Raw genomic sequence first — 22,860 nt, 5'->3', positions numbered from 1 at the left:
TGGCATATAAATTTAAGTAAGTAGGTTTTCCTTATTTCATCCTCAGCTCTATTAATGTTAATTATTTACGGGCTATGCAAATGTAAAAAACAGTTCCCCTCCCCTTTCTCACTGCCAAGTAGCAGCTTAAATGCATGTAAAATCTGCCACTCTTTGCTTTGGGAACAAAATCAGGAGACCTGTAGGGAGTGCAATTTGACACAATTTTGGAAGGTGTGGTACTGTCCCTTCTGGTGGTAACTAACATTAATCAAAGCCATTTTTTCTCCCGGCCTTTGTGCTTTTCATTAAGACACTGTTTCATGACTTCCTTTCATCCAACTTTCTTCTCCAGTTTCTGTTTTGACACCAACGTCTCTCTCCATTTCTTCAAACATAGAGGAGAAAGCAGAACTCTGCAACTTTATTTGGGCAAAAATTTTGCTGATTCATTTGTTTTGAAATGCCAGTTGAATGACCAGTGAATAATAAGGAATGCCAAAGCTGGCTTTTGCTCCTTACTTGCCACTTTTCTTGTATTTGTCACTTCCAATTGCTTCCCTTCTCATTCTCCTTGAAGACTGGTTGACCATCAGCTAGTCAGATTCAGTCCTCCCATTCTAGAGCACCTATCAGAAGGTCTACTTCTCTCCTCTTCAGAGCTATTTCTGCCATGGTATCTTCCCATATTTCTTTATTTCGTGGTGTTTCATCATGAGAGATGCCCAAAAGGTTGAGAAGAATTTGCAAATGAGCCAGACTAGAAAAGATAACCAGAAATCTAGAGGAGACCAACCTCATCTCTGCTGCAGTGCAATAGATATTCTCTTGCCTAGCTGATGATATGCTGAAAAGGGATATAAAGCAAAATCAGAAGATACAATCAATCACCATCTCTGTAATGGATTGGCATACTTACAAGTCAACACAACATCTTTTGGCAGCAATTCAAAACTGATCTAATAGAAGCAACATAGAGACTGAGTCACTTTAAGTGATTCTAGGATAGGTGGAGGACATAGATTCAATAGTAGAGAAAGTCCCCTTCCCTATGGATTGCGTCGTGCTTCATGGTATGCAATCCATGGGGCACAATTAGATGTATATTTTCACAAAATATTAAAGATGCTCCTTTGGGGTTTCTGTGCATGTGTATGGTAAATGTGATGTGGAACCATGCCAGGAAAAGAGTAGCTTCATATAGAAAAAACATTTCATAGATCCCCTCAATTAATTCACATGCTTCTTACTATCCCACCCATCCATTCATACACAATGCTTGCCATCCCATAGTCTATTGTGAACAGCAGGGCAAGAGAACAGAATTTTTATAGACGTTAGAAAAATAGAGAGCAGGGTGAGATAATTATAACCTGAAAGCCAAGTACATTTAAATGTGTGTGAGGAAATGCCCTTATACAAATCACTGCTCAAAGAGAACTCCCAGCAGTGCTCTTAAATGGAATGAAAAGTTCTACTCTTTGGCAAGATCATTTTCAGGCAAGACATTGATGGCATCTGTACAATCCTTGTGGGAACTTTCTCCATGGTCCTAAAGCCCTGTTTAGAAAACAGCTGAGCCTTGTGTACCTCTAGTTAAGTTTACATAGTATGCTCTAATGCAGGGGTGTCAAACTCAATTTCATTGAGGGTCACATCAGGGTGGTGTTTGTCCTCAGGGGGCCAGGGTGGGCGTGGCCAGCTTGACATCACTCATGTCAGGGGCGCCTGTGGTCACCTGAGCCCTCTGCCAGCAAAAATTTGCTCCTGAGCTCCATTTCCAGCTGCAAGGCCTCATGCAACCCTCTGCCAGCAAAAATGGAGCTTGTGAAGGCCATTTGTGGCCCTCGTGAGCTCTGTTTGGTTGCGACAGCCTCCTGCAACCCTCTGCCAGTGAAAACAAAGCTTGCGAGGGCTGCACACGGCATCAGAGGCATCACAGGCTAGTTCTTTGCTGTTTCCAGGGTGGATGGAAACAGGCCAGATCTAAGCAGATCTGTGGACCAGATTTAGCCCGCAGGCCTTGAGTTTGACACCCTGCTCTAATGTCTTGGGGGAGGGAGATTGTGAGACCCCTAATCTCTGGAAAAATTGTTGCTCTGCGGGCTGCTTTTCCTATGATAGGTTTAATAATGGAACTGGCTTGCATAAAGTGGGACGTGTTATGGAACTCCCAGTTGCAATGACTCTGATGAAGTCCTGGCTGGCATAGATGCTACAGGAGCTTTTTCCAGTCAAAAGGAGGGAGATGCAGGTAGCGGGACAAAACTTGCCAATTCAGCTCAAAGAAGAGAGTAGCTCTTTGCAGCACACTTGCATCTAACTATCGATTATGCAGGATGGCAGGGAAGTTCAGAAGCTAAGCAAGGCAATTTGGCCTGGCCTGCACATCATGGAAAAAGGTTTCTCTCTCTTTCGACTTGGCAAGAGTAAGGAATAGATTCCTGGAAGAGGATCCTGGAAAAAAAAACTACAGTTCCACAGATGATGGTTATTATTGGACTAGATCAGCACAAAAAGCCCTTTTAGCTTTCAGTTTTACTTAGACATCAGTTCTTAAGTGGTGGGTCAGAGTTCATTGAAAGACTTCTAGAAGGGCAAGGGAATTGTCAGCCAGGTCTGCCTTGAAGGGAAGGAAATGGACTTAAAAGAAATAAAGAATAAGTCTTGTTGGGGGAAATGTTTAACTGATGGTCCTTAACTGAGGCACAACAATATAAATGCATTTTCTCATCTAACCATCTTGTCTTATTCAGTGTATGTGTGTTTGTGTTTTGGAGAGGGAGAGAGAGCGCATGCATGCTCCGCATAAAATAACTTTCCACTTCAACTTTTCTCACTGTTTTCATATTTTGTTTCCACACAAAATGTATTTAGGAATTCATAACAATATTATTTGGCACAACATTTTTGATTAGCGGTAGCTGAAGCTCTTTTTCTGGAAGGACTCGAGATTAGGTTTTAAGGGAACATGCATATACAAAGTGAAGGATTTGAATATCTCAGATAATCTTTATAATGTTTTGCCTTCTGCTACCACATTCTATAACCAAACTGAATGCAGGTCTTTGTATTACTGGTAGGGGTGTGGTGGGCAAAAGAGGCAAGTGACAAAACTCTGCCTCTTACAAAAGGGTGGCATTTGTGTTGTGCTATGCAAACTACAAGATACTGAGACCTCGGTGCTTATTAGTGAATGCCTGTGTTTGGGATTAAGTTACATTAAAGGTTATTTTCTCCAGGATAAACCAAAGCACTTCTTTAGAACAATACTGCTTATCTAAAGATATTGAAACTTGCCAGGTAGATCTGATGGTTTCAAAAAGAGGGTTTCAAAGGATTTCGGTTTTGTCTTTTTGACAAGTAAATTTTGCAATCTGTATGACCGAGAGTGATGAGGCTTTAATAATCCTTGGGAGGATCTCTTAAATTCCTCGGGGGTGTGTGTGTGTCAAATTTAAGGCCCGTGGGCTGGATCCGGCCTGTGAGGCTGCCCAAGAAAGAGCAAAGGGCTGGCCCACAATGCCTCTCCCAGTGAAAATGAAGCTGGGGGGGGGACGACATACACCCCCTGAGCTCTGTTTTCGCTGGCAAAGGGCTAGCTAAAGAAACTAAAAACAAAATAAAAGGAGAAATGTTTCCTTTTTTGCCTTTGGGCATGCAAGAAGAGACGGTAAAGGAGAAAGGGAAAGAGGAAAAACAAAGAAAAAGAAAGGAAGATGGGAAGAAAGCAAGGAAGGAACAATAAGGAAAGAGGGGGAGGCAGAAGAAATGAGAATGAAGAGAGAAGGAAAAAGCAGAGAAGGAAGGAAGGTAGGGAGGAAGGAGATGAGAGTGTGGGAGGATCTGAGGGAAGTCCTGCCTTAGCACTTGGCCACCACAGGTGCCCCCCCACCCACCCCAAGTGAAGTTGAGCTTGCCACACCCTCTGGCCTCCCCCTTCCCCAAGGTCAAACATAACCCTGATGCAGCCCTCAATGAAATCCAGTTTGACACCCCTGCTTTAATCCATCAGTGGGTGGTAAGGTAAGCAGGAGACTTCTCAGTGGCTGATTGTAAGCTTTGGCCCTCCAATCAAGAGAGATCAAGGAATCCCTTTCTCTTCTGCTCTTTCACCAATAGGCAAACACATTTAAAAAAACAACAGATAGGCTGTTGGAAAATATCCTAGGGTACAGGATGGATACTCTTTGATTTAATTTTAATGATACTTTTGTTGCACTTTTAATAGTGCTTTTTAAAATGTGCCTTTTAAAAACATGTATTACTGATAGCTGATTTGCACTCCATTTGATGTTGTAATCAGCCAATAAATAATTTAAACTTTGAACTCTGAATAGTCCCTTGAATTGTGTTCAGGGCTCCATGTCTAGTTACACCAGGTCCAGTTTGGTTGGTCCTTTTGCAATGAATTCATGGGTGTGGGAGTGGAAACCTTTTAGTCTCTGCACAGCTTTCTTCGGGAACCTCTTCAATCAATCTCATCCAGAAAATCCCAGGGCAAAAACGTCACCTGGCTGCCCAAATGTTATCTGGCTCTTTCCCACTGTCGGAAAAGCCGAGCCCCGATGCAGGAGACAAATTTATAAATAGGCTGTTAGGATTCAGAATTTTTCCTGTTGAAAAAGCAACTGTTCCTGCTGTGGTGGACAGAACAGGAAAAAGGTGTTTCCTCTTGCTGAGGTCTGTGGCATGGCAGATGGGATGTCCTTTGGGACAAGACAAGTGAAGCAGTGGAGATGAGGTTTCAGCAGTGAAGTTAGTCCCATCTGCTTTGGGCTTAACCGCATGCTGCTCAGCCCTGAGGGAACAGGCAAAGCTTTTTATGCCCACAAGAAGTGATCATTCAGATGGGTCCTCTTCTGTCATCCCTTGGGCCAAACAAGACTTTTCTATCCCAGAAAGCTTCAGGAAGATTCTTGATGCTCATGTATCCTATTAGCCTAGTGCAGTGGTGGGATTCAAATTTTACTACCGGTTCAGTGGACATGGCTTTGTAGATATGGCTTTGTGGGCGTGGCAGGGGAAGGATCCTGCAAAATCCCCATTCCCACCCCACTCCTGGGGGAAGGTTACTGCAAAATCCCCATTCCGTCCCCACCCCATTAACCTGCTTTCCAGCTCCTTTCTCCTGTTCAGGATAACCAAAAAAGATCAGCTGGGAGGCAGCAAGGGCGGGGCCAGCCTATTTGCCGGTTCTCTGAACTACTCAAAATTTCCACTACCGCTTCTCCAGAAACTGTCAGAACTGGCTGAATACCACCTCTGGCCTAGTGGCTGCAGAGGAAAAAGAGCATGAACCTTGAGTCCTGCCAAGACGTTGTGAAGTCTCATAGATATTTCCCCTGCCTCCTCCTTGAATAGTCATCAGCTCAAAGAAGTTGGCTGTTTGATTTATAGATTAGACAAAGTTGACCGATTTCCTTATCGTGGTTTTTTAAGTATATATCTCCTATTTGGAGATATTGGAAAATTGGAGTAGAGCTGCTCAGAAAACATGGCGGAGAGTAGACAGAATAGACAACGTAAGTTGTGTAGAGGAAATGAATAGATTTCTCTCCAAACACCTGGAGCCAAGTCCTCCCTTGAAACTGAATGGTGAAAAGATTCAAGAAAGATAAAAGCAAGAGTTTTCTCCCCTCCATCTAGAAGGGTTCATACTTTTGGACGCCTTTACCCAAACATTGCAGCTGAAAGAATGAGGCTACCAAGATTGTTTCTTCTGTTTTCTCAGTTTGCCATCTGTGTTACCTACACATCATGGGTGTTTTTCTTGTGTTAACGTTTTGTCATGTTGTCTGAGTTAGGTAGCCATGTAAATAAATAAATAAATAAATAAATAAATAAATAAATAAATAAATAAATAAATAAATAAATAAATAAATAAATAAATAAATAAATAATAATAAAGGCGTGAATGTGCAAGATTTTATAAACCTGTTGAAATGGAAGTTCTGCTTTTCTCACATTTACAGAATACTGAAACTAAATGCCAATGTGTGGATTTATTAACAGCTATATTTTATGGCAGCCTTTTTTTTCTTTTGTAAAAACGTATCTTGTTTGGAGTGCGGAAAGCTTGCATGTTATTTTGACTTTGAATTGCATTTTGTTTGATATTCTTTTTTCTTGGTATGGAGACATAGTGCAATGGATAATTCAATGGGAAAGGCATTTAGTCAAGCTTAAAAACTGCTTACTCATTAAGTGTTGCCTGTCTGAAGTGAGTGAAAATACTTGCAAATGAGAAGCTTTAGGACTGAGCTGTTCTCTCTTTCCATCCATGTTCTTCTGTTTCTAATTTGTTACAGTTGTCAGAATTCCTGGAAACACATTTATTAGCTTATTTAAGTCGTTATAATCCAATAGTAATGTTTTGATTAGATTCACTATCTGGATCTTTCAGCAATCTATTCAATCTGCTATGCTAGATTTCTTTTGAGGATTAATTTGCATTTAACAGGATTATGCTGTAATGCTTTACTTAGCTACCTGGAAGTAAGCCCAATTAACTTAATGGACCTCTGAGAAGACAGGTTTAAGTGAAGATTGTTAGAGGGGATTATACATATCACACTTCCTGCCCCCCCCCCCCCCCAGTGTCTGGAAACCAACTTTACTAAACAGCTGTTTTTCTTACCTTACTTTGAATTGCATTTTGTTTGATTTTTTTTTTCTTGGTATGGAGACATAGTGCAATGGATAATTCAATGGGAATTATTACTTGTTGGACAATATTCAGGGGTGGGCTGCTGGGGGTTTTCAGGGGGTTGAGTCCTAACTAAGTCCTAGCTAAGATTCTGTGCAGTTCAGAGAACCCCCAAATCCCACTCCTGGCTGGCCCCGCCCACCCCTCCCCTCCCAGGAGTCCCCATGTGGCCTGTTTTGGATGCAGATAAGTGCAGGGTATGCACAGCGGCTCGAGGAGGGCAAAAAACGGGCCTACCGGAAGTTCGGAAAGGCTGGAAACAGGCCTGTTTCTGACCTCCAGAGCCTGGGGAAGCCGTTTTTGCCCTCCTGGAGGCTCGAGGAAAGCCTCCGGAGTGCAGGGAGGGCAAAACATCCCTGCCCCCCGTGGTGCAGGAGGCTGGCTAGGCCATGCCCACCCAGCAACTGGGCAGAGAACCCCTTGTTTAACTTTTTGAAGCCCACCCTGATATTTCTCAATATGAAACCTCCAGATTAGCAAGAATAGATATGCAGCCCTCCTACTTTAGCACCCGCATAGCCTGTTCTCATCTAGCACCGCATCTAGAAGGGAGCAATAAGGCCTGTATCAGTGGTGGGTTCCGGATTCCATTCCAACCGGTACGGTAGGAACGGCCCCGGCGTCACTCACATGGATGCGGATGCGCACACACGCACAGTGCGCGCATTTGTCGTACTTGCCTGTGATGCTTCCGCAAGCCTCCGTGACTCTCCAGCTGCTTGGTGGAGCATTGCGCAGGTGCCGTATGTGCCATGCAACTGCATGGAAGCGCCAAACGCTTAAAGCACAGGTAAGGAGCTCGGGCAGGCGGGTGGGCTCTCTGGAACACCGTACCAGAATGGTATCCTGTGCTCCGGGCAGGCTCCGGTACCCCCGTACCGGGCCATACTGCCTGCAACCCACCACTGCCCTGTATCCATCTTTAAGTTAAAATGCTGCATTGGGTTGAAACGGGAATCTAAGCCAAACAAATGAAGGACTTGATCAGAGCCGCTGCTTCCACTACCAACAAAAGAGGTCAGTGAATAAAGAAGGAACACACTGAGTTTCCAGTTGGACTACAAAATGAACTACAACTCCCAGCAGCTCCATTGATTATAGCAAACCGGGAAGGATTATGGGAATTTTGTAGAGCTCCAAAGAGCCGCCTTTTTCCATCATGTTGTTCTTCACAGGTCCATCTCCCATTTCCATTAACTCCAAGGTACATGCCGCATTATGTGGGGTTTATGGGAGTTGCAGTTCAACATATTTTGCACATTTGGCTGGAGAAATCTGGACTTTGATGTATCTTTGAACAGAAATGCTTGAAAAGGAAAGGCAGCAACCATCTCTTTGTATTTTTCCCCCGGGGTTCCCATGAATTGCCAGGAGAGGGAGCAAATGCCTCACAGTATTTCCTTCAAGCACAGCCTTCTTTTTTCTTTTCCCCTGATGAGTTAATTACAAGTCAGTTTAAAATCCTTTTTAGCCACTACTGTTAAATCAGCCTCTACCCTCAGCAGCCAGTAAATTAAATGAAATCAGATAATGGGGGAGGGGGGGTCTTCAAGTGATGGAGAACCCCTGAGACTCAGCAAATTAGGTGGATCAATAGATGCCACTGCAGAACCTGCATAATCACCCACACATACTATGTTGAAAAACAACACACATTCTTTAGGCCACGGGTGTCAAACTCACCGCATCACACTATCGTTTCGTGACTTTCCCCTTCATGGAGCTGGGGTGGGCGTGGCCTGCGCGTGACATATCTGACCCAGGGGCTGCCAGTTTGACCACCCTTGCTTTAGGTCAAACAGGCAAAATATTTAGGTAGTGTATAGTACTTAGGGAATTCTGGTGGTACAGTGGTTAGAATGCAATATTGTAGGCACATCATACCCACAGCCAGGAGTTCAATCCTGACCAGCTCAGGATTGATTCAGCCTTCCATCCTTCCAAGATTGGTAAAATGAGGACCCAGATTGTTGGAGGCAATATGTTGATTTTTAAACTGCTCAAAGCGTGCTAAAACACCCTGCCAAATGGTATATAAGTCTTAAGTGCTATTGCTATTAATACTCCTGGATTGTTCCTTAAGTTCCTAGATAGAACAAGGTTTAAAAATAAATGTGCTATAATATATATTAAAGTATTTGCTCAAACTTAGTTTTGTAAGACTTGCAGCTACTAAAGGAAATCAGTCACTAAATCTTATGGATGGGAGAGATCAACATTCTGCCATGATCCATATTTCACATCTTATGCTACGCGGGATGAAAACTTACCCAAGATCAAATTGCTTACTTCCTCTAAAATGTTAATCTAGCACTTGTTTAGTTATGGCTGGGTTCATGCTATGACAAATATGATTTGAAAATTAGAATACTAATCCAGCCAGAGTGATTAAATTTATGACCAATCTGTTGAATATATCCTGGTCAATGGATAATTGATAAATCATGGTTAACATGTGCAATTACATATTGGTGTATTGATTAAAGACACTGGGTTAGAAAGGAGAAGACCAAATTCCAAGTCTGTTAGCTGAGTAACTTTGAACTGCCCACTTTCTCTCAGCCCCAGGAAGAAAGTACAGTAATATTTCCAAAAATGTTGCCAAGAAAACTGAAGGGATTTGTCTAGGCAATTGCCAATAATCAAGATTCAAAGGCACCTAAAAAGGAAAAAGCAAAGGAGAACCAAAACTCTTCATTAAAATGAATTCATTTAAAGTTACATACTCAACTGGGACTTAGTTCTTTTTGAGTCATATAAGAGTGCAATAAATGTTTGGACCATATGTAGCTTATCCACCCAAAAGAATATATCAGACCTAGGGGAATCTACAATACAAGATATCTTACAGAGAGTTAGCAAATTAAATGAAGTATATGTCCTCTATATCACATACACTTAGCTATTCTGCCTTTCCTCAAAGAAATGCAAGGCAGTTATGTGGAAATATTTGACACCTGTGATAATAAAGCCCAGCTGTCTGGTTTATTTCACTGTATCTAAAACAAATGTCCCCACTGCATTTTAGAATGACAATAGCCCTTGATGTAATAACCATCACTGGAGGGCTTTATCTTAGGGTTGCTTGGAATCCAGATCCAAGCATAGTTTAATTTTTTAAAAAAACCCAGCTGGCACACAGGAAATTGGCAGTGAAGTCTGTCTACCCAATGTGACCCATGCTGGTTTAATCTTAAAATAGACTCTGCTTAAAAGATTGCAAGACAAATTTGTGTTCATCACAAGCCTTGGATTTGCACTGTACCCTTAGCTACGTCAAATAATGTCTGGAGATTCTCAGTCATCCAGGTCATAGTTGTTCCAAAGATACTTTTTCAAGAGGCAACTGAACTTTCTTGTTTTTCTTTGAAGACGTTTTGCTTCTCATCCAAGAAGCTTTTTCAGCTTGAATAGCTTCTTGGATGAGAAGTGAAACATCTTCAAAGAAACACAAGAAAGTTCAATTGTCACTTGAAAAAGCCTCTTTGGGAGTACACCAAATAAGTGCTTAATTGCTGAACTCAGATGTGAACATAAGCATGAGTAGTTCTAAATATGGTTAGTTGTCATTTACAGGCATAAACCAGCCTGCTTGGTTAGTTATGAGGAAATGTCATGAATTCTTTTTATGCATACCATGTGTACTGCAAAACATAAGACAGCCAACATAACAAACCAGTGCCTAGGCAACAGTCACAAGCACTCACAGGCTAGTACTGACTGCTCACTTCTCTTTTTCCTTACTCCTACTATATCTGCTACTACTCCTTGCAAATCATACTGCTGGAGAACAGTACCTTTATCTATTTTAGGTTGCTTTATTTCCCCCAATAACCATGCCCAGTGCCCCCTGTTGCCTCTCCACTCAGCTTTTATAACCAACAGTTGCTATGCTGCTTAGGGAGAGCCTTAAAGGGATGATGCAACAGCAGCACAGATGCTGGCCATTTTGTACACAGCCTATCCTCTCACAGAATACAAACCCAGAGAATGGGTTTACCGTATTTTTTGCAGTATGAAACGCTCCAAAGTATAATATGCATCTAGCTTTTGGGGTGGGAAACAAGAAAAAAAAATCTGCTTCTGCCTCCAAGCAATTTGCCTCCTTGCAGCAAGCAGCCCATTTCAGTTTCAGCACAGCCTGATTAGCACAAGCAGCTGATTGTCAGTTGGATTGGCCTGTTTCAAGCTGCAGGGATTGCCATAGCCTATTGCTGCCTCCAAGCACCCCATTTTTGGCCTCCACATCCCGTTTTTGGCTTCCATTTGCCCCATTTTTTGCTGTTCTGAGTGGCAGGGATCAGAATGGGTGGAAAATGGCGCACACAGAGGCTAAAAACTGGGCACACACAGGCCAAATGCAGATGCTGAAAACGGGCATGCAGAGGTGGCAATCCCTGCAGTCTTAAACAGCTGATGGTCAGGAGGCCAATCCAACCGACAATCAGCTGCTTGTGCTAATCAGGCTGTGCTGAAGCTGAAACCAAAACAGGGTGTTTGCTTTTTGCTGCAAGGAGGCAAATTGCTGGGAGGCAGAGGCCAAAGGGTGGGGGCAGCTGGGAGGCAGAGGCCAAAGGGTGGGGGCGGCAGGTGGGCAGAGCTACATTCAGTGTATAAGACGCACCCAAATTTTCATCCTCTTTTAGGAGGGAAAAAAGTGCGTCTTATATCCGAAAAATATGGTATATATTTTATTCAATTTAGCACCACCTAACTCCTGACCAATTTTGGGTGGTTCAGAGTACAGTAAGCAGAGAAAAGCAATGCCATTTTCAGTGTTTGTACATCTTTGCAAATGTATAAAAAGTAAATGAGGTTAGAGGGGAAAGGAGAGAATTAAGGCTTACGTCTCTGCACAGAATGCTAGGTAGTATCTTCAGTTGACTTTGGTCAAAAAGCTAAATAGAGTCAGGTCTGATCAGTACTTGTATAGGAAATTGGCAGGAAACCTCAAGACTGTAGGCTAGACAGGGAAGTAAACAAATTTGAAGAAGACAAACCACTTTCATATTATTGCTGAGAGTACATTACTATTTGACTGTCAATATTAAACCCAGACATTGGAACTGAATGAGATGGAAGTGCATTGAAGTACTTTTTTATAATTTTAATGCTTATGAATAAATTCATCCTTAAAGAATTTTTAAGTAGACTCATCTGTGGTTACTGTACAGTATCAGTAAAATCAATTGTTGGTTTTCTTTGTTTGCTTTCCTCCTTTGAATCATTAGTGCCCCAGTAGGTGGCAGCATCATTTTAGAACAAATCCTTCTTAGGACAATAGGTGCCTAAATGGTTCTGAACATTTTAAAGAAGCCTTGTATCCTTGTATCTGTTGACTGTTTAGGTTCTTTTGAGTCATATAATTTCATGCCTCGAGAACATGTTTTTGCAATATATGGATGTTATTTTGCTGTCAACATTGCAGGTATAAATTGGACTTTTTAAAGTTGTATATCATTTATGTTAAGTAAGTGACTGGGACAATATTTCTGGAAGTACAGTATGAGTTCTCAGAGCACAGTATGAGAGATTCTGAAGTTCTCCCAAAGGGTTTCTGTTCTGCTTGGTATATTAAAAAAGTTTTTAAGTTACACTGCCGCTCTAGATGAAGTCAGATGGGCCCTGCCCCTTCATAAACTATGTGTGGCTATCTAAGTGACAAAAAGTGTCACATTAGTTGGTAGACAATAAGTTTAGGTTTGATCTCATCCTTTCATACCTTACTTTACTGATGAAATCTGCAGTATATTTTTCCCTGGTCCATGATCTGGGCTATTGTACATTCAATTTTTTTAAGGCAATCTCTTAACTTGATTCCCTCCAGGTGAGTTGTATAACACTTCCCATGTTTGGTGGGAGGGTATAGACCAACATGATTTGAAGGGTGTCAGGTTCCATAAAGCTGACTTAAGAAAGGAGTGTCATGCTGTGTGGTTCGCTCTGATTGCACATAAATCATTGAACAAATTTTGACAAATGCCATCTTCATAAAATAGACTAAACCAGGTCATTTTAATGTTACAAAAAGCTCTCTAGCAGTGAGAATAGGATGACAGTGGGTCAATTACCAAGGAAGATACTGAGTTTACCTTTGCTAGATAAGTTGGGGACATTTTAATTAGAATTCCTGCCCTTAAACAGGGGGCTGGATCAATGACCCCAACGGCCAGTTATTTCACAGTTCTATGAGTGAAATACCATTTTATTTGTATCTTATTGGTGCAAATTGTGTTTAAGGTTCGGCGCTTCTAATCAAATGTGTACCGTAGATATTTGTTAGTTTCTTAGGTTGTCTGTGCTTTTTGTATTATTCAAGCTCAGAAAAGAAACTGAAGTTAATCCACTCACTCTGCTGACCTCCAAATACTGAGAGCAGAGACTACAGCAGTGCAAAAATGGAACTGTTTCAGCTACTCTGTTCTCTTTTTTCTTCTCCCTGTGGTTTACAGATTATAATGCCTGGTTTCAGATATACTAACCCAAAAGGGAACTTCCAACAGCTAATGAAATGTAGTAACCTGCTTTTCCTACTGATCGTGTCCATTATATCTACCTCAACATGTAGACAGTACATCAATATAATCTTTGGCCTTGAATAGTTCAAGAGACATTTCTAAATTACTAATAATACTGCTGGATAGATACAAAGAGTGCAACAGTGCTCAAGGCACAGGCTCCTCTGAGGTATGTACAGTATCACTTTAAGTTCTAGCAAATTCCTAGGTGGGTAATTTTGATGTTTATATGAATATTTCTGATGTTACGATCCCCATTATTTCTTGCTTAGAACATCCTTAAAAGTTTAAAACTCAATGAAGTATTAGGGGAAAAAAGCTAAGATAATTTAAATGGCCTTATTGACTTTAAAATTTTGTCTTTTCTTCTGAAACCAATCTGCAAGATTCCCATTGAGCCACCTTTTAGTTTCTGATCCTGTAAAATAAACAGGCATTTGTGATATGTTAAGAGTTTCCAAACAGAAATTGTTTTTATAGTTTTTCTTATGGTACAGAATCCACTACATTCCCAAACTATATTCCAGAACTAACTAATGTATTCACCAGTAGATGAGAAAGAAGCTGTTATCCTTCTCATTTCAAAAAAGAAATTTGTAAATGTAGATGGACTCCCGGAATTAAAGTTCTGTTGGTTGGGAATTGTGGGAGATTCATGATTGGAGAGGAATAAATTGGATAAGGCTAAAGACTTAGCTAGAAGGATTAAGATGTTATTGGTTATACTTCCATCTTCTCTCCTTGAACTTTCTATCACTTTTAAGAAAAGCTCAGATATAACATTAAGAGCATCCTAGTTAACATCAATATGATTCTGACGGGTCTTCATTAACCTTATTTTTCCTCATCAGCTACACTGCTCACAGCTAATTTGTAATGCAAGATTCCAAAGTGTCTATGGAAATTTGCAGTCATCCAGTCATGGTTGTCCCAAAGGTGCTTTTTGAAGAGGGAACTGGACTTTCTTGGGACTTTGTAGAAGACATTCTGTTTGTTATCCAAGACGCTTCTAAGACGTTTTGCTTCTTATCTAAGATGCTTCTTCAGCTCTGACTGCATGATGATTCCAGAGGGAGTGAAGGAATATAGAGATGTTTTTGGTGAAGCTATGGATGAGCTGTTAAGGAAGGAGAAATAGCAACTCAATCCTGAGAAAATAGAAAGGGTAAAAAGAAACTCAAAATAACTCCAACCTGATTTTATTTGGTGTAAGATGGGGCAGAGAGAAGCACAGATGAGCTTTTGATATTCTTTGGTTATACCTTACAACAATAAAGCAGCATTGCTGAAATGCTTGCAGTCTGTTTCCTTATTTGGCTTTCTTCAAATGGCTGACACTGTAGCATTAGCTCTGTTATATATCCTTAACTTCAAACAATTCCTGAAGATCTTGCACTTACCAGTAAGTTTCAGGGAAAAAGAGAGCACACAGATCTGCTTGTTAGATACATCTTCAGACCTGAAAACCCCTTGGTATGCTGTCATTCATTAAAGAAAGGTGTTTTGTGTATACCTCTTATTTCACAGAAGTTAATCCCAATTTCTTTGTCTCTATGTATTTATGCTTTGGGGTAATACACTCTTTTCCCAAAGTCCTTTCTTTTTCTACCTTCTTCCTTTATATTTTCACTGCAAATGAAATAAGGCTTATAATAGCCTATTGGGTTTGTTTTAGGTAAGGCTAGTTACTGATATTATTCAGTAAGTTCTAATATCTCTTTCCATCTCTTCAGAAGTGATGTGTTGCCTGCTCCCTGTGTCCCCATTAGGTTTTGTTTTCATTGCTCATTTCTGCTTGACAGCAATGTCATGCACTCTGCTACATTAGAAGTTGACCTGACATTTCTCTATCGTTTGCATTCAACAAAACCTTTATAATACAAGGTTCTTGAGGATATGTAGCTAAAATGAGAGTTAATCATTTAAGACAGGCAGAGATAGTATGAGTGTGCCTGGCTTGCCTTAAAAAAGATGCACATTGTTTGTCCTCTTACAGGCTGTGAAAAACTGACACTGCAGGTCTTCGCCCTTGATCCAATTAAGACTAAAGAAATGCCAACAGTAATTGTATTATAGTTAGAGTGGGAGTCTGTTTTGCTGCTTATTTATAGACTTGCATGTGGAATCCAGTGCTTATTCAAAATAAAATCTATTGTACTCAGTAGTCAAGCTTACACACACACATATATATGTAGAGAGAACATCCTTCCAGATTTGTCAGTTCTGGGACTTTGATCTGGACGATGTTTGGACTGGAGAAGGATTGCATGGGGATGAACTTCTTTAGTTAGGTGTTGTTCTAAAAGAGACTATTAAAATTAACTGATAAATATGAGCACTTCCCTGTTGTGGGGGAGTCAAGGCAGGGGGAATAATGTTTTTTTTTTTTTTTTGGTAGAACTCAATATAAGTAATAGCCTGATTTAACTACTATACTGATTAGTTTGGAATGCCTGTAGGAAGGATACATTCTCTTTGAGAACTGAATGCATTGCATTAGACTGATCCTTGAGATTTTGAAAAACAGATAAAAAAGCATTTGTGGTGCAGTTCATCCACTCAGCTTTGCAAAAACAGACGTTTAGCATTCAGTCACTGAATTCTGATTCATCTTTCCCTTTGTTCCTCTTTATCCATTCATTTCTTTGGGTTTTTGCAGAGGTTGACTTTGATTTTGTACAAACCATTTGTTGACCATAACATATGATGAAAGCAGAGGAACAATTCATTAATTCAGCCTTGGTTGGGGGTGATAAGAGTTGAAGTCTAATATATCTGGGGAACAACTTGTGGGTGAGGAGTGAACTGCTATTACTGAAAGCTGAAAAGCTAAATGGCAGAGACTCTAATCCAGCAAATCTGATTTCTGTTTGGTAAGGGTCATATATCTGAACCTGTTCTGTTCACAGGAAAACAGAATATGGATCACAAACATGGAATTCAGTTCAGAAATATTTATTCCAGTCCTACTCTCTCTGAAAAAAATAAAAATAAACTATGACATGTTTCCTGGGTGGCCTCTAGAGAAACAACTGGTGTCCTCCTTTTGTGATGTGCTTTGTCATATGGTATATGTAATCATAGGATTAAATAAGGAGAAACAATTCTGGTTGCTTAACTCACTATAATCACACAGCTCACATAGTTGGTTTGCCCTATAAATAATATGTTTTATAAAATTGAATTAATATGTAGACATTGTGTCAGACATGTTGCTGTCCCTCCCACATTAGCTGGTATGAGGGTCTTGATCTCTCTCTCTCTCTCTCTCTCTCTCTCTCTCTCTCTCTCACACACACACACACACACACACACACGGTGGGTTGCAAAAATTTTTACTATCAGTTCAGGTGCATGCATGTGCGATGCTTCTGCGCATGCAGAAGGTGGGCAGAACATTTCACCACCGCTACTACTGGTTCGCCCGATTTGGACCAAACTGGGAGAAACCCAACACACACACACACACACACACACACACACACACACACACACACGTAATATTGGGGAAAATGCAATTGATTAAGTTTTAAATGCAGTTTCTGCCTAATTGATGCCCACTAGATTTTTTTCTTTATATATAGTATTATTAATGTGTATCAAATTTCAAAACTTTCCTTACTGAGATGTTTTCCAGATGTACTGGGGCAAAACTTGCAGATTTCTTGGATCTTGGATAAAAATGATGGAAGACGCAATTCATCACTGCTGATTGAATTTGATTTCAAAAGCTTGCTTTCCAAGGGATGCCGTTAGAAATTAAATTTTAAAAATTAATGCAAGGTAAAATAACAAAAACAAACAGACATAGGATAAAATGGGCCATCAATATGTCTTTGGAAATGTCTTTGAACTCCGTTTTGTGCTGTAAATCTTACTTACAGAATAAGAAATGTTGAGATGTGGGATAGAAGGGGTATTAAAGAGATAGGGAAAGTAATAGCATGTTATATTCTAGGCAACATTTCCAATTATATAAAGTACAAAGAAAGGAAGACCAAAACGACTTGAAAAATGATGTAGGTAAACTAATAATTCATTTCTAACATGCTGATAACATCCTTCTAAGAGTTGGAACTATGCAGAAATTTTTGTGACATAACTGAGATGTTTTTAAACACATACAGTATTTTGATATTAATATGGCATGGTTTTTAAGTGAGTTTCAATTAGGAAACAGTCCTGTTGTACAAACTTGCAGAAAAATAAGATTAGATAAAAAAGTGAAAGAGCTTAATATATACAGGTATGGCCACAAACACATGATTGATGGAATAATATAATATAGCTACAATGCATCATCTTATCTGTGGTACAGTGGTGAGTTTCAAATTTTTTTAGAACCTCTTCTGTAGGTGTGGCCTGCTTTGTGGGAGTGGCATGCTGGCCATGTGACCGAGTGGGAGTGGCTTGCTGGCCATGTGATTGGGTGGGCATAGCCAACTTGTAAAATGTGGTGAAACTCACTTAACAATGCTCTCGCTTAGCAACCAAAATATTGGCTCAGAAACTCTGGCATTTGAAGCACGCAAGTCTTAAAGCTGTCAAGTTACAAGACGCTTGCATCCCTAACTCTTTAGAAAAAAAAACCCAGGGTGTTCAAACTTGACAGCTTTAAGACTTGTGGACTTCAACCCCCAGAATTCCTCCTTCAGTCATGTTGGCTCAGGAACTCTGGCATTGAAGTGTGCAAGTCTTAAAGCTGTCAAGTTACAAGACCCTTGCACCCCTAACCCTTTAGAAAAAAACCCCCAGGGGTGTTCAAACTTGACAGCTTTAAGACTTGTGGACTTCAATTCCCAGAATTCCTCCTCTCACACTTCATCTTGATGATGTGCGGGGGGAGGGAGCTGGAACCAATTCTAAACAACACTGTAGATTTGTGGAACCTCTTCTATAGAAGAGGTTAGAACTGGCAGGAACCCACCCCTGCTGTGGTATCATGTAAGGAAGTATATATGTATACATGTAAGCATGCAAGCAAACACTATGGATTAATGGCTTAAACAACTTTTTTTTCTTGTCAAGGCTTCAGAATAGAATAGCAGAGTTGGAAGGGACTTTGGAGGTCTTCTAGTCCAACCTCTGCTTAGGCATGAAACCCTACACCACTTCAGACAAATGGTTATCCAACATCTTTAAAACTTCCAGTGTTGGGGCATTCACAGCTTCTAGAGACAAGCTGTTCCACTAATTAATTGTTCTAACTGCCAGGAGATTCTCCTTAGTTTTAAGTTGCTTCTCTCCTTGATTAGTTTTCACCCATTGCTTCTTGTTCTACCCTCAGGTGCTTTGCAGAATAATTTGACTCCCTCTTCTTTGTGGCAACCCCTGAGATATTGGAACACTGCTATCATGTCTGTCCTAGTCCTTCTTTTCATTAAACTAGACATACCCAGTTCCTGCAACCGTTCTTCATATGTTTTAGCCTCCAGTCCTCTAATCATCATTGTTGCTCTTCTCTGGATTCTTTCTAAAGTCTCCACATCTTTTTTACATCGTGGTGACCAAAACTGGATGCAGTATTCCAAGTGTGGCTTTACCAAGGCATTATAAAGTGGTATTAACACTTCACGTGATCTTGATTCTCTCCCTCTATTTATGCAGCCTAGAATTGCGTTGGCTTTTTTGGCAGCTGCAGCACACAGCTGGCTCATATTTAAATGGTTGTGCACTAGGATTCCTAGATCCATTTCACAGTTACTACAATTGAGCAAGGTATCACAAATACTGTACCTGTGCATTTTGTTTTTCTTTCCTAAATGTAGAACCTTACTTTTTTCACCGTTGAATTTCATTTCACCCAATGTTCAAGTCTGTCAAGATCCTTCTGTATCTTTAGTCTATCATCTGGAGTGTTGGCTATTCCTGCCAGCTTGGTGTCATCTGCAAATTTGATGAATTCACCATCTATCCCACCATCCAAGTCATTTGATCAAGATGTTGAAGAGTATTTGACCTAAAATAAAGCCTTGGGGTACTCCACTGCATACCTCCCTCCATGTAGATGCAGTTCCATTGAGGACTACACATTGAGTTTTGTTGGTCAGCCAGTTACGAATCCATCTGGTGGTGAAGCTGTCTAATCTGATAGTAGGTCATGGTCTACTTTATCATGGTTTACTTTATGAAGTCCAAGTAAATTATATCGACAGTATTCATCTGGTCCACTGATTTTGTCACTATGTCAAAGAATGCAATAAGATTAGTCTGGCATGATGTGTTTTTGACAAACCGATGCTGAATTAGTTCATCATGTTGCATCTTGTTTGAGAGGACTGACAACAATCTGCAAGTTACAGTACTCCTATATTCTACAATCCATACATACTGTTTGCATTGTGTCATACCTTAGCTATCTTTCATGGACTCTAGAACATGAAAACTATTTCTCTACATAATAATACATTCAACATTTTGCAGTAAGAAATAAATATTTCCTGCATAAAATGAAATATATTAAATATTTCTGCAAAACTCAAGGAACATTTAGGATCAATGATTGCAAATGAGAAAATATATGGCATATATTTTTTGGTCTATTGGTTTTCAAGTTGAGTGAGATTTTGATGAGTACTTTGATGATATGTGTTTCAAATTTTGGAGGACTGTATAATGTGCTTGCCTGCACATTTGAATTAGTTTTGGTAGTTATTTGGCAGAAAAATAATTTAAGTTTAATTAATTAAATAACATGGTTGATTTAATGGCTAATGTTGAAAAATATGCCTTGCATTAATCTAACTTTGTGCTTGATAAAATATGAGGTTACTTCACATATCTCATTACAACATAATGACTGATTTTGAACTGGCAGAGATAGCATGTTGATAAGTTAGAAACTCATGCCCCCTTCTTTCAAAGAAGATCATTATTAAAAGACTCTTGATTCTACAAACATGGATTGAAATATTTCTTTATAATCACAAGTCTTTTCAATACACTAGATATTACTGCCCTGTACAAGTTTTAGTCTGCAGATCCCACAAATATTTTCCATTTGGCATATAAACTAAGGTTGATAAGTGCTAAAATTCAGAATATCTGAACTGAATTATCCCTGAATTACTCTTATGAGGTGGAGAGACAATAGCAACGATAGAATAATAGCTAAACCCTCCATAATCATGAAATTTAGAATTTTGGTTCCTCAGTCAGAGAGATTGAAGACTTCTGTAGTCCCCCCCCCCCCAATACTGTTTGTACAAATGGGGGTGGGGAAGAGTCATTTAATTGATTGGCTATTTGTTGCATATTGCTTAAGCAGGGATTGTTCCTTAAGATTGTGGTTTAGAGTATATGACATTGCCATTTTCCAGCAATATATCCATTTCTTGGATTTGGGGAATCTAGTCTGATGAAGAGTCTCAAGAAGTAGGAACTTGCACATACCTGGGTAGAATTATGAACAGATGATGATATTGCTCAGTTGTAATTTGTTTTTAAATTCAGACTTAGTATAGGAATAATCATGAATAGGGCTATAAAAACCTGTGAACATCCAGTACTAAACACCACTGAATGCTAAAAGATGATAGCATTTTGAAATCAGTCTTTAGTATCAATGTAAACCTAGTTTCCACCAATGGAAGTATATGAAATTTTGCTGTTTATGTATTTTCATATATGAAACACTATTTATAAAATCCAGTGGAAAAAACATACTTAAATACAGGTCTGCAGACTTCTGTGATCCTGCAAAGCCTTTATGTCGCATAGCAGTGTCTCTAGAGAGCTGTCCAACACCAAAGTCTCCTGAAGAGCAGATCACCTCTTTGGGGAAACAGGTGCTGCCTATTTGCTAGAGGTGGATGTTCTGGAGAAAATGGCATGTCTTGCCTTGCAGTTCCAGCTGATTCAGATTGGTGGCCCCAAGGCTTTGTTGGGCTTTCTTGCACAGCCACTTGAGTGGGGGAAGATTTCACTGTCACTTCTGGCAGTCATGAAGCTGAGTCTCTGCATCCCAGCTGAGGCTCAACTAAAATGCAGCAGAGCTTCAGTCACATCCCTTCCTGTGATCCTTCAAACTCTTAATAGGCAATTTGGATTCTAATGCCATTGCTGTTTAGAGATCTAACTTAGACTTCTTCCTCTACTCCTAATACGATGGACACCACCTTGGCTCTGCTTTTAATCCGTGATTTACATGTGTTTAATATCGTTCATCCTTTTGCTGGTTTATATCTTGCATTTCTGTTCCAAAGAAGGAAATGGAAGCTGTTGCTGAATAACTTGGGACTTCAGATAAGGAATTAAAACAGCCTCACCCAACTAATGCAGGCAGGTTGTTTGGGATAATCAACACCCAGAACAGAATGATCACATTGGCTAGGAATAATGAGAGTTGTATCCTAACACATCTGGAAAATAGCAGGTTGGAGACACCAAACTATTTTAATGCGATGCAATTAAAAATAAAGAAATGAAAACTTTAGAAAACCGGTTTTCCTGCTGATATTACACATACACTGATTGTTTACAGGGACTCTGATGCAACCTGGGATTTAAGAGGCATGTTCTCTTTGGAACATGATTATGCATGTACTGAGACTCTTGCTTTTGAAAAGGTCTTTGGACTCCACACTTTGAATTTCTGAAGAAACAGTGTTAACCGGAAGGGGAGGGGAGAACAGTCAACGTCTATTGGACTGAATGTCGTTTGACAAGGTTTAAGGAGTGCTTCAGCCTCATTCAGATGTTCCCAAGGGTCAACGTCCATAAACAGCCACCAAAGGCCGTCTCGGTGTTGCTGTGAGACACCAACAGCAGCTGTGTTTCCCTGCTAGCTGGTCCTAGCTTCCAGACATTCCCTGGGGAACGTCGACTTTGGACAGCAGTCGAGGCCAGTGTGTGAGTGAAGGAACCCACTGACTCGCAAATCCTCACACCACACCATACCCTGAGCGAGAGTGTGAGCTGGGGCAAGGGAAAAGGGAGAGGGGCGCCACTGTGGCTTGGCACACGAGAAGCGGGAAGGTAATCTTGGGGCGTCGTTCCCTTGGCCTTGATCCAGCGGGGGTAGTTGAAAGGGATCAGGGGTCGGATGGGGCTTGCTGCCTAGCTTTTCTCACCTGGGGGCCTTCCCTCCTCCAGATATAAAGTGGACTTCGGCTCCCCTAATCCACAGCCAGTAGGTGCTGGAAAGAGCCCACCAAAATGAGTTGCCTAAGAGTGGATGCAGATGCGATGTTTTCTGTGCTGAAATTAGACAGCCAAAAGTGCAAGACGAGCCAGGTCTGTGCTGTTCCAAATGAAAGTTTATGATGCCCCAGTTCAGTTGAGGGATTCCCTGGAGTATCACTAACATTGATTCTCCAAAATCTTTCCAACTGCTTTTGTCCAAATGTTTGTGTCTCTGTATTCACAGCTCCTAGAATTTCACCGCTTTCATGATCCTACATTTGTTTCTTGATATAGAACAGAACATGCTCTTCCAGCAGGGTTTTCTATTATTTATAGCATGCGTAAACTGTTATACAGTAGCAGAAGGTATATGAAAAGTTTCTAAGCAAGTCGTCACTATTTTCAATTAAACAACTTTAAAATGCGTATTGAGTTTATTTGCTGTGGAAAGTGATGGTTTGTTGCACCATCTAGACTAATTCTGGTTTTGCACAACAGGCTCAGCTGTAAACTACCCCAATGGTTATAAAC

The sequence above is a fragment of the Thamnophis elegans genome, chromosome 5 (genome assembly GCF_009769535.1).
Source record: "Thamnophis elegans isolate rThaEle1 chromosome 5, rThaEle1.pri, whole genome shotgun sequence".
Lineage (NCBI taxonomy): Eukaryota > Metazoa > Chordata > Lepidosauria > Squamata > Colubridae > Thamnophis > Thamnophis elegans.
This window is presented reverse-complemented; position numbering follows the sequence as displayed.